This window comes from Pongo abelii, chromosome X (assembly GCF_028885655.2).
Source record: "Pongo abelii isolate AG06213 chromosome X, NHGRI_mPonAbe1-v2.0_pri, whole genome shotgun sequence".
Taxonomy (NCBI): Eukaryota; Metazoa; Chordata; class Mammalia; order Primates; family Hominidae; genus Pongo; species Pongo abelii.
Genome location: NC_072008.2, coordinates 43,247,449 through 43,260,944, shown reverse-complemented (window position 1 = coordinate 43,260,944; position 13,496 = coordinate 43,247,449). Strand labels below are relative to the sequence as shown.

Here is a 13,496-nt window from a genome sequence, read left to right as displayed (position 1 = left end):
TTACTTTCCTTTGATAAAGCCAGAAATGATTCTATTCCAATAAATAAGCAATAATAATAAGATATGTGATTAATGTACTGTATCTCTTTTAAGCCAAAGCACACTTTTCATCTCAGAGAAGACAATCCTGACTTTTAACATTCTTAATTTTCTTTACCTAGAACAGGACCCCATTTTAAACCATTATGCGAATAGAGTTCATAGTCAAAAGTCACTTTTCTCCAAAAGACATTTTCATTTCAGTACAAAAGCTGCAAAATGGTAAATGACTAAGTCAGTTATAAATAATTTGTACCATAATAAGTGCTAATTTACAAGAATTGTCAATAGATACCAACAAACTTCTATACCCAAGCCTAGAAGTTGCTATAGTAATAGGTTAGAACTAACACAGTTCTTCCATATGGTCAGATTTTGTTTGCTAAATAAGACTGCTATGAAATCGAAAGAAGAAATCTTAATAGGTCTTTCCAAGGCTGCATAATTTTCCAAATTATTTTCTTTTGATTGTAGAGCCTGCACATTTTTTCAGTCCTTTTATAGTTGTTTAGCTTTTGCAATATTTTCTTGATGTTTTTGTTTCTTCTTTTGCTCCTTTCACTGGCCTCAATCATCTTGGCCAATTTCCAAAACAGTACAGCACCTGCTAGTAACAGTGGAGTAAAGGCCAAAATATCTTTTGTAAGAAAACCATATGGGTCCTTTGCAGCCCATTATACAACATATTCATCCCAAGCCTTCATATCAAACATCTTTATAGCAGTTTCACTTATTCTTGATTAATGACCTCTCATTTTGTCCTGGGATTATTAGTGAGCCAATCACAATTTTAGATTACCCTTGGTTGTTTGTCTTCTTTAGTTTTACTGTACACTTCTGAGAGAAGGTTTAAATTTCTAAGGGGACTGTGTTCACTCCTGCCCTTCAGCCTTGGCAAGTGTGGGTTCCTCACCCCACCATGAGCCAGGTAGGACTTACAGATCCCCAGAAATGTGGGGGTGACACACTACGACTTGCTCTGCCAGCACCAAAGCCGTCATCTCTGCTGTGCACTGGAACAAGAACCACTGCAGCAGTGGCCACTAGCCTTTCCTACAAACTGCCAGGGTCTCAGACTTCCATTTCCATTTTCAATTAACTAATGTTTTAAAATGCCTAGAAACCGAAATAATGACTTTTAAAAAGAAGTTAATTACTTCAGATAATTTCATTTTATGAAAATATATGCTATGTTAAAAATTTCAAAGATACAGAGAAGCAAAAATAAGCCAAATGCAATTCTGCTACTCAAATATGCAGTTTCTATTTTATATTATTCTATTCTTGAGCATATACTTGTCAATAAATATATGATAAAATGGGCTCAAATGCTATGCACTATTTGTAACCCACTGTCTTACCTTATTGATATATAATGAAATTCTATCCTTCTTAATAAAAATATGCCTGTATTATCATTTTTGATGGCTACACATGTCTCCTATTTAACTAATACCATGTTGAATAAGTTTGATTTTGTAAATACAGAATGGTTATCATGAGGTTGTTTCCATGTTTATATCCATGACTATTTTCAGTTTCTGGAAGTGGTTTAAGTGGACAGTTATTATTCATATGTACTAGCAGCTCATTCCCTTGCAGAGTCATTTTGCTATACCACCAAAACTCTTTTTAATCCTTTAGAATTAAAATTCTTTTTCAAGTTTTAGAATGCTAAATTCTTTATAATTTAGAACTCTTACACTTCTTCATTTTTTTTTTTTTTTTTTTTTTTTTAAGAGATGGGATATTGCTCTGTTGCCCAAGCTGGAGTGCAGTGGCGCGATCCTAACTCACTGCAACCTTGAACTTCTGGTCTCAACGGATCCTTCTGCCTCAGCCTCCCAAGCAGCTGGGACTATAGGTATGCCGCCACTCCTAGCTAATTTTTTAAAAAACATTTTGTAGAGAGGAGGTCTCACTATGTTGTCCAGGCTGGTCTCAAACTCCTAGCCTCAAACAATTCTCCTGCTTTGGCCTCACAAAGTGCTGGGATTACAGGCGTGAGCCACTGCACGTGGCCTAGAATTCTTTTTAATCATTGCCAATAAATAGGGAATAAATTCTGTCTAATTTAAAAATTTGGAATTTTGGTTACTAGTATTGATAAACAATTTCCCACAAATATTAACAATAATTTAATAATGTTGTCAGATATTCAGTACATATTAACATTGCCCCAAGTATCTCAATAATGTCTTCTATGGTTTTCTTTTTTCAAATGAGGGTCCGATCCAATTTATGCTTTGCATTTAGCTATTATGCCTCTCCCCATCCTCACTTTTATGACATTGATTGTTGAAGATTTTAGGCCAGTTATTCTATAGAATATTATCCATGCTTGATTTGTCTGATTGTTTCTTCACGGAGTAATTTAAGTTATCCTTCTATTTTTCTATGTATTATAACTTTTTTTCTATGTATTATTTTCTATGTATGTATAACATTAAAATCTCAATTTTCATTTTTTCTTCTCTTTTTTGAGATGGAGTTTCGCTTTTGTTGCCCCCAGGCTGGAGTGCAATGACATGATCTTGGCTCACTGCAACCTCCGCCTCCTGGGTTCAAACAATTCTCCTGCCTTAGCTTCCTGAGTAGCTGGGATTACAGGTGCACGCCACTACCTTTGGCTAATTTTTGTATTTTTAGTAGAGCCAGGGTTTCATCACATTGGCCAGGCTGGTCTCGAACTTCTGACCTCAGGTAATCCGCCCTTGGCCTTCCAAAGTGTTGGGATTACAGGCATGAGCCACCATACCCAGCCTTTTTTCTTCTTTCTTAGACAAGGTTTTTTGTTTCACCTTTTGTCAACAACATTACACAATGTCAGTGATTAAATATTCCTCTCTTCCCTCAAAATATTTTATTGGTCTAAGTTCTAAACAATTACTATGCTTATTGTTAGGCTCCAATAATTTATATATACACTTCAAATTAGCACATTTTGGTAACATTTCTTTAATAAATTTTGTATTCAAATTAATGAAAATTACTTTAGAGAACTCCCATTTATATGATGGGTCCTCAACACATGCTGAATCAGCTCCACACTCCTCTCAAGAATAAGTCCATAATGGTTCAGAATCATTCAAGCTCACTTCAGCACAGTTTCCGTCTCTAATCCCTGTGTTATTACACATTATTGTGTGTATATAATAGATTTGAAATAAACAATGATAGCATGATGATTATAAAAATAAAGAGAGCTTGAGTTACTTTAATTCTGCTATTTCTGTTGATCTCTGTAAACACTTAGAATTTTCATTTGTGTTTAAACTTTAAAATGATGAAACAGGATGTGAATTGTAAGGAGAGGTATTTTTGGTAAATCTGAAATTTAGTTTATAGATGAAATCATTTTATTGAATTTAAATAATATCATTAAAATTAAAATATATTCATCTTCTTAATTTTTAATTCTTTGTATTAAAACTAAAGACCAAATCAAGAAAATGGTCATTATTATGTATTATTGCATAGTTATTACTGCAATAATGTTATCATATAAAGGAAGGGGTTGTTAAAAAATGATCTACTCCTGGTGTGAAATGAGCCGTGTTGATTCAATAGATTATTTTAGAAAATACATCTGCCAAATTTGTGTTACCAAAACACCAGGGGGTTGGTCTAGGTCCCATGGCTCACTGCACAGAAAGTAAATCACTGAGACAATGAGTATTGCCAGGGAAGAAGGCTTTCTATTTGGGTGATGTAAAGCAGAGAGATGGGAGCCAAGCCTCAAATCTATTTCTTCAAACCAGCTAAAATTGGGGGTTTACATAGCCGGTAAGGCATGTAACTACATGTGGGAAAACAGGAAATAGGGAGAAGTAAGGAAGCAATCATGATGAATGAGGGGTCTGGCATCTCATTGTCTGGATGCAGTGATCCGGTGGGTTTCAGTTTCTTGTCTGAGGGTCAGTTTCCTGAGGAAGAAACTAAGATAAGACAATTGGGCCAGTTTCGTTTGTATCACAGTCTAACCACTCACATTAACACTTATTCTATCATTCAGCTATTCATTCATTCAATACTTATTTATTGAGTCCTACTTTCTTCCCAGTATTATTCTACACGCTGAAGATATAAGTTGGAACGGGAAAAATTCCATGGTCTCATAGAAATTACATTCTAGTACAGGAAACAGAAATCTAAATAATTAAGATTTATAATATAATGCTATATAGTAATAAATACTGTGAAGAAACAAAATAAAGCAGGGAAAAGGAGCAGTGGGTGATTTGTGTGTGAGGGAGTGCAATAGTTTAGATAGAGTGGTCAAGCAAGACCTCTGTGGAGGTGACATTTGGGCAGAATCCAGAAAAAAAGTGTAAGCAAAATGGCCATCTGTGGAAAGAGAATAATAGGTAGGAGGAACATCAAGTGCAAAGACTCTGAGGTAGAATTTTGCTAATCACTTTACAGGACTAGAAAAGAAACCAGTGATGTTAAAATAGCGTTAGTGAGAGCAGAAGGGTAAGATATGGGGTCAGATATTTGTATGGTCTTGTAAGTTAGGGTAAAGGTTTCAAACCTGACTTTTAGTGAATGAGAAGCCGTTGGAATGTTTTGAGTATAACAGTAACTTTATCTGACTTACCTTTAATGGTTATCCCTCTGGTTTTGAGTAGAATAGTAACTTTATCTAACTTACCTTTACTGGAATCCCTCTGGCTTCTTTGTGTAGGCTAGACCAGAGGGGAGTGGGAAAGCAGAGAGACTTAGGAGTATATGCTATCTCTTTAGGGGAGAGATAAAGTGTCTTTGACCAGGCAAACTGGGGTGGAGAGGGTGAGACCTTGTTGTATTCTTAATACATTTTGAGAGTAGACCAAAGATGTTTCAGGATGCAGGAGAAAGTTAGCTTATGCAATTAGCAGGATCAGTAAAAGTAAAATTACAGAAGGAGGTTAAATAAAAGAGCAAATCTTTAATGTGACTAAAACTGAATTATTTGGAAGAAGGATCATGTAGCACATTATCATTCAAAATACAGTTCCAGGAGCTAATGCAGTCAGAGCTTGCAAATTCAAATTGTTCCTTTTTTCAGCCTAAGCATTCTTTTGCTCTGTCTCTGCAACTCAAATTTGGTTCAGATCAATATTACCTTTTTGTATCTGACATATATAACAAAATAGTAATTTCCAATTCAATTGCTTAACATTTTTAAAGAAATATAAAATACGTGAAATAAATGGCACAAATCACAGGTTTTCAGCTCACAAAATAATAATATGAGTTACCATCCAAATAAGAACTAAAACATTACCAGCATTCCGCAAGTGATCCCTGTGTTCCCTCCTAAGTGCAAACCCCACTCTCCTCCCAGATGTAACCAATATCTTGTTTCTTAACCCCATGTTAATTTCCTGTGTGAATTTTATATAAATGGAAGCATGCAGTATGTGCTCTTTTACGTCTGGCTATTTTGCCCAACATTATATTTATGTGGACAATTCATCACTATCATTGCACATAGCAATAGTTCATTAATTTTTATTGCTATATTTTACGTGAATATACTCAATTCATTTATCCACTCTACTAATTCTGAGTGATTTTTTGTGTTTGGCTATTATGAATGATGTGTCTATGAACAGTCTTACACATGACTTTTGATGCACATAGATATGTATTTCTTTGGGCATATATCTAAAAATTATTTTTATAGGATATGCAGTAAATAGTAAAACTCCCAATTTTCAGAAGTAGTTGTACCAATTTACAGTAGTGCCCATGATATATGAGGTTGTAGCTGTTCCAAATCCTTTAAATGATTGATATTTTCATTCTTCTTAATGTTAGCCATTCTAGTAAGTATGTTGTGATATCTCATTGTGACTTTTTAATTTGCATTTTTATTTTTAATTTTTTTTGAGACAGGGTCTCACTCTGTTGCACAGGTTGGAGTGCATGATCATGGCTCACTGCAGCCTCAATCTCCTGGGCCCAAGCCATCCTCCTGCCTCAGCCTCCAGAGAAGCTGGGACTACAGGCATGCACCACCATACCCAGCTAATTTTTTATTTTTTATTTTTCTGTGGAGACTCTCACTATATTGTACAAGCTGGTCTCAAACTCCTGGGCTCAAGCAATCCTACCACCTCGGCCTCCCAAAATGCTAAGATTATAGTCATAAGCCACCAGGCCTGGCCTAATTTGCATATTTAATAATGAATAAGGTTAATTACTTTTTCACATATCCCAAGGAATAAGAAAAATATTTGCATTTAAGGTTACAAATTCCGTTACATATACAACTTTAAATGCATTCCATAAGCTATGACAGCTTGTGTTTTAATTATTATTCAATTTGGAATATTTCATAATTTATATTATTATTTCTTCTCTGACCTATTGTCTATTTAAAGGTGTGTTTTTAAATTTTGAAACATGGGAATTTTCTGGTTATCTTTTTAAAAATAATATCTAGCTTGCTTCCATTGTCATAAGAAATGTACTCTGAATAATTTTATTCCTTTGAAATACGTTAAATGGTAAATTTTGGTAAATGACTCATGTGTCCTTGTAAGAAAATAATCTACAATTTGAAGAGTCAATCTTTTATGCATGTCAAATTAGAACAAGCAGGAAACAAGCAGAAGATTTGAACAATATGATACACAATTTTCATTTGCTTTGATATTTATAGAAGAAGCAGAAAATATTTTCTGACCACAATAAAACAGAAGTGGAAGTTGACAACAAAAGTAAAATGAAAAAAATTCACCTCTAAATTAAAGTGAAATACAACTTTTTTTCCCAACAACCAATATAAGAGGGAAAACTATCAGCCCAAAAATAAATGCATACCATTATATAAATGCTATATATCAGATAAAAATTAAAGCATTGCTCAGAATAAAAATCTTAGCCCCAAATACTTATTATAATAATCAAGAAAAATAAATATAAATTAAACTCAGTAAGTTAGGAAAAGAACATATTAAATCTAAGGTAAGGAGAAAGGAAATTAAGTAAAAACAAATCTGCTAGATTTAAAAAATAAATCAAAGAGCCAATTATTTAGAAATGTCAATAAAAGGAATAACATCACCGTATTAGTCAGAATAAACTGAGCTTCAACTTTAATTGTAAACAATCCCTAAGTGTTAGTGGCTTATCACATAAATTTTATTTCTCATGCACTCAAAGTCTACTGTGGGTTAAAAGACTCTCCAAGGCAGCTTTTTTTTTCATACAGTAACTCAGCAACTCAGTTTTCTTTGACTTGGGGTTCTGCTCTATCAACACATGCCCTCCATGCTCACTGCAAGTAAGGAAGAAACTCTGGAAGATTTCAGGACTTTTCACCCTCAGCCTGGATGTGACACATGCCCCTCTCCCTACTGCTACCTGATTGTTGCCTAGAACTAATCATATGAAAGGTATGGTCTTCCATATGCCCTGGAAAGAGCAGAACTAAATACCTGTGGGTTACAGTGAAATGGCTATAACAATCATTAATTAACTTAATCAAGGAAGAAAGGGAGAAAGTACAAATACTCTAAATAAAAAATACATATAATAGAGAAATAACCACAGATACCAAGGAAATTAAAAGAATTGTATGACATTAATTTGCTCATCTCCATACAAATACATTTGTGATTCTGCATAAAATGGTTGATTTTCTCAAAGAATATAAATTTTCAAATTGATTCCAGGTAAGTGTAGAGGAGGAAAAATATATTTTCCTTCTACTCTTCTGAGTTCTTGGCTGGGGCTCCTATAATAAAAGACAGATTAACAACAGAAAAGTATACCCATTTATTTAATATAGGTTTTACATGACATAAGAGCCTTCATAAGTAAATGAAGATCAAAAGAAGTGGTCAAACTTGAGTGTTTTTAATGGTAAGTTTGATAAAGAGTGGAAAGTCATAGAGAATTATAATAGGACGAAAGGATATGAGCTGGGGAAAATTTAGCAAGGCCTGTGTGTTTAGATTCTTCTCGTTCTCCCTGTGTCTTTGGAGATAAGGACACTTTTCCTGGTCATATCTTCATAACTCCTCCTCACCTTCCAATATCCTTCTTTCTTTGTTTCAACAGAAGGTGGTATTTAAGCCTGAACTCTAAGCCACTGTTTTGAAAAGTACTAATTCCTTGCATATTTCCTATGTATATGTTAATGGAAAAGCCAGACTCTCAAAGGGTTTATTCTGAGCCAACAGGAGTGAACACAGCTTGAGGAAACAGTCTCAAGGAATCCTGATAAAGTATATCCAACGTGGTCGGATTATAGTTTGGTTTTATACATTTCAGGGAGGCAGGAGTTATAGGCAAAGGCACAAAGCAATATATGGAAGATATACATTGATTTGGCCCAAAAAGTTGGGATAACTTGAAGCAGGACCTTACAGGTTGTAGGTGGACTCAGAGGTTCTTTAATTTGCATTTGGTTAGAAGAGTAAGGCTCTGTCTAACACTTTGAGTCAACAGAAAGGACTGTTTTAAGTTAAGGATGCTATGTAGCAAGATTGATGGCCTTCAGATGTGACTTAACCCTTGCCTTATATGGCTTTAGGTCTTGTTTATAATTTAGTATCTTATTGCCACAGTCTCTTTTGTCATTCTTATGATCTCTGTTTTAACATTAGTGCTAGTCAGTTGTGCCTAAATTCCAAAAGGGAGGGTGTATAATGAGGCGTGTCTGACCTCCCTTCCCATCACAGCTGGGAACTCAGTTTTTAAGGTTTCTTTGGGGTCCCCTTGGCCAAGAGAGGGTCTGTGCAGTTGGTGGAGGGCTTAGGACTTTTAGTTTACATATATATATGTGGTATACATGTTAGTAAACTTCTGTTTGTTTTTCTCTTGTTAATCTGTCTTTTGTTACAGGGTTCCAGCTAAGAACTCAGAACAGATAGAGAGAAATTTATTTTTCCTCCTGTACAATGCCATGGAATAGTGAACTACAATTTGTTTAATTATCAGTAGCTGATAGACATTTGACTTTTTTTAATTTGAAATAAATTTTATCATATTGTATGTATTGTTTCACAATTTTCTTTTTTAATAAGTATTACATTTTTATGGTTTACTAATATTTATACTTAGAACTTAAATCTATTGATTTTCTTGCTGTATGTATTTATTATCTGAATTTAAGAAAATCTATCAAGTCTCCTCTGAATGGGCATTTTATATTTATACAATTTTTCTTATAAACAATGTTAGAAAAAATTTCCTTGCATTCTCCTTGTGCACATGTGCAAATCAATACATTTTTAATATTTATATGTATTCATATTATCCTAAAACTAAACTCAAGATTTCTGGAACAAGGTAGATTATGATTATTTACAGCAATAACCTCATTGGTTTCCCTTTGGCACAAATCTTCCTTATTCTAAGGTGATGCGATGAGAGCCAGGTGTCATCCTACTGATACCATGTCCTGTACTGTAGGTGAGGAACCCAAAAATATGAATCTGGGAACTTATATAGACATTATACCCCATCCCCAGAGGGGGACTGCAATCTCCCTAATATAAACAATTTCTTCTTGGACAAAAGAAGGGGAAGGTCTCCAGATTTTGAAATGTAAATAAATGTCTTCAGGAGGAAGATAAGACAAAAATCTCTGTCCTCAGGTTTATAACCCCTGAGATGTTTTCATGGCACCAGGGAGATGTTTTCTCTTTTGAAAAGGAGCAGATGGCTTCAATCTAATACCCTAGGAATTTGAGGAGCCAATGGGTCTGAGGTTAAGGAGGCTTTCTCTAGCAAGTCAATTTTCTCTCCTCAGGAAGTCAAACAGTGCAAAAACATGAAAATATTCAATTCCTGACATACGTGTTTACTAGAAAACAATTAGAAGTGAAATTACTGGGTTGTAGGATACGCATCTTCAACTTTTCTAACCATTGCTAAATTACTTCCCAAATTAGTGTTATCAATTTAAGCTCCCACTGATGGTGTACTAAAATTATCGTTTCCTTACATCTTCATCCACAAATATTGTGAAATATTATTTTTTGCTAACCAGATAACTCTGACATGATGTATCACTGTTTTCTAAATTCTCATTTTCCTGATTTCTAGCAAGGGAGAGGATTTTTAAAAATGTATCGGCAATTTTAGTTTCCTCTTAACTGCTTGTTCACATTCTTTGCTCATTTAGATATTGAGTTATTTGTGTTATTTATTGATTTGTAGGCATAATTATACATTCTGGAAGCTAATACTTTGCTATTTGCGTGCATTGCAAATATATTCTCCCAGGCTGTGCCTTATCTCTAATCTTACCACATATCTAATGGTATTCTGATTTATAAAAAAAAAAGTTAATTTAGTAAAAATGTATCAATGTTTTGCCTTATGAAGATGTTTTGTTTCTAGCTTAATAAATCTCAAACCCAAAGTCACATGTGTATTTTCCCATAAGTAATTTTGAAATATTAGTTTGTTTTTTCACATTTTGGGTTTTATTCCATTTGGAATTTATTTTTAATTATATTGTAAAGTTTTCAACACACTTAGTTGTTATTTTTTATAAATAACTGTGAGGAAAGAATTTGAAATTATGGCCTTTAGATTATATGTAGTGTCCAAGTTCATTGAAGTAAAAGGATATTAAACTAGGGTTAGGAGGAGGTCTATGGAGAGACAGGTTTACAGCAAGATAGAGATAAAGGTGTTGATCTGGACTGTAATTATTCCTCCTCACACTAGACAAGGGATTGGATTAGATCTTGCTGATTATAATTTTATGAAAGCAGACCAATCGTGTGTGTGTGTGTGTGTTTGTGTGTGTGTGTGTGTGAGAGAGAGAGAGACTATTTCCTAAACAGAAGCACTAGGGTGCTAATGAAAGTCCTCTGGACTAGTGATATAAGTACGCATATAACAGGACAGGAACCCAGTAAGAATTCAGCCATTTTCTGCTCTGAGGTGTCTGGCAGGTGTTCATACTTTGTAAATTTAGGGGAAGTGGAAAATAAAAAGGCCGTTCCGATTCATGTAGCATCTGTTCTGGTTCTGTCTGGCTATTTTACTTCCATTAGGTTCTATAATTATGTCTAAATTAATTGACATTTTAAACAAGTTTGGGGGAGGGTAAGTCTCAATTTTATTCACTAGAATTTTTAAATTTCCGGTTGTCCTAGCAAAATGTATAGATTAGTCTGTGTTTTCCCATTGATTTGTAATGACAACTCTGTCATATACCAAGCTTCCACATAGGCATGTGTTTGTTTATGGCCTCTTTATTCTGTTTCTTGAGTTTATTTGCCAATCTCTGTGACAATAATTCACCATTATTAGTTATTGTATCTTTAGAATAAATCTTAACATCTGCTAGTGTGAGTCTCTGCACTTGTTTTATTTCTTTTATTAACTTGATTATTTTTGGACACTAAAATCACCTTTAAAAATCCAGGTGGATTTTAGGATTATCATGGTAAGTTTCAATAAAAGTTTTGTTGAATGTTGTGATTGTAATGTCATTAAATTCAGAGGTCAGAATTGACATGCTATTGTATTGATTTGTTTTCTTCATGAACATAGTCTATTTGATCAGGACTTCTTTAATGTCCTTTCATAATGTTTTATAACTTTTCTTGCACATATTTTGTTAGACTTTTTTCTAGAGGTTTCTTGTTATTTTGAACATTACTATTTTTAAGTTACATTTTCAAATCGTGTGGCAGCCATAGAAGTGATTCCCTCAGATTTCCATTCAGTGAAAACCTGTTGCAGCACCTTTGAGATTTACTGCAGTGTATGTGTCAAGGGCACATTCTCTCCAGGCAGCTCCAGTGGCAGACTAAGCACAACAGGAGCGCCAGGACCTAGCCATTACCACCTAAGGTAGAATTCCTCTAGAAACAGCCTTTACACTGAGGTGCCTTGTTGCACTGGCCATGATTTTCTCAGAGATGCTCCTCAGACTGAACTTTTTTTCGACATAATATCCTTGCTCCACTCCTTTATCAGGTGTCAGACATGCATTGCAGCATGAAGGCTTTCCCCGTTGACTTGTTTCATTTCCTCTTATCTTTCAAAGGTGTTAGTTGCAATAAAACTCTTGCACTTCTAATTCTATCTTAGCATCTACTTATCAAAGGACCTCAACTGACACAACTTATTATCAGAAGTGGTACAAGAAAGCATGCATTAAGATAAAATTTAGAGATTGACTAACTTATTACTTGGCTAGAAAAGAGAACCCTATCTCAAGTGGTATGTGGAGTACTACAGATAATCCTGAACATAAAATAGTGGCAAAATTGCTAAAACGTTAATTGGCAATGACTGCAAATAACATTCTGATGAAATGAAACACTCTGATCAATGGGATGTCACAAATATTGGAAAGGTCTGAGGTGAGCAAAATACACAAGGATAATGAGCTTGAATAATTATCATTAAGTTGCATGGAAAACCTACAGAAGGATAATGAGAAAATAAAGGCATTTTAAAAAATAGATTAACACTAAGTATGAGGACCTTTTTGGTAGCTTACAGATACACCAGCTGAGAAAAAAATCTCAAGATCTGATAGTTAGGATTAAGGAACTTCAAAGACAAGTCAATGCTCAAAGTAAGTCTATTACACTAAGGTCACAGAAAAAGTTAGAAAAGTCTAGAACCCTAACATGTGAGATGAAGACTTCTGGGTGTATATTCCCAAGGATTATGGCTAGACAGACTTCTCTGAAACATAAGGAGGCTGTATAGGTGGCCCAGGTACCTTATTAACCCATTTATGCCTGAGGTTGTAATTTTTGGAATTTTTGCAATCAGACCTTGGCAATGACCTTGAGCAGTAGGATATAAATAACTCCCACATGCTTAGCATCCAATAATGGAACACTAGGCATAAATAGGTTAAAAGACAGCAATTCCCCTGTGTGAAAAGCACTACAGGGGCCTCTCTCATGTGGGGCAAAAGGTGCTCCCCTCAGAAGATTCTCCCACCTCCTCCTTTGTGTACCAGATTGATAACTAAGGCTAAATTCTAATATACACTGGCTAGGATCATGCTGTGTGTAACAAGAAAAGAAAATGACTGCACCCAATAGGAACTGCAAGAATTGGCTAGTATTTACTGGCAGGAACCAGGGGGGTATACATGGAATGAGATTTTGAGGGTGCTTGATCAAGTGGGCCAGAATATAATATAGGATAAGCAAGAGTTCACTGACTTGGGCCCATTCTTTTAGGACAAAGAAAATAATACCCAGGCAAGAACTCTCAGGGGATGAAACAAAGTTTCTACTAGTATGACTCTTAAGAGTCCAAGTTATAGCCTACGCGGAACAAAGTAGAGATGCCTGAGATTTCCTAGCAAAGAATGAAGAATAAAGTTAAAAAGTCAGAGAAATGGCCATGCTGGAATATGTATGTTATGTGAAGCCAGAAGACTTACCAGAGGTTTATATTCCGTGAAAAGGCCCAGAGGACACAATATTGACCAAAGCCATCAGGTGTGCACTGTTGGGAAGGGCACC

General features: G+C 34.9%; 1 pseudogene; it reads right to left on the bottom strand.

Annotated features, from left to right (window-relative positions):
* Window positions 1-528: 528 nt before the first annotated feature.
* Window positions 529-752, bottom strand: LOC112130718 (small integral membrane protein 15-like; annotated as a pseudogene).
* Window positions 753-13,496: the final 12,744 nt, after the last annotated feature.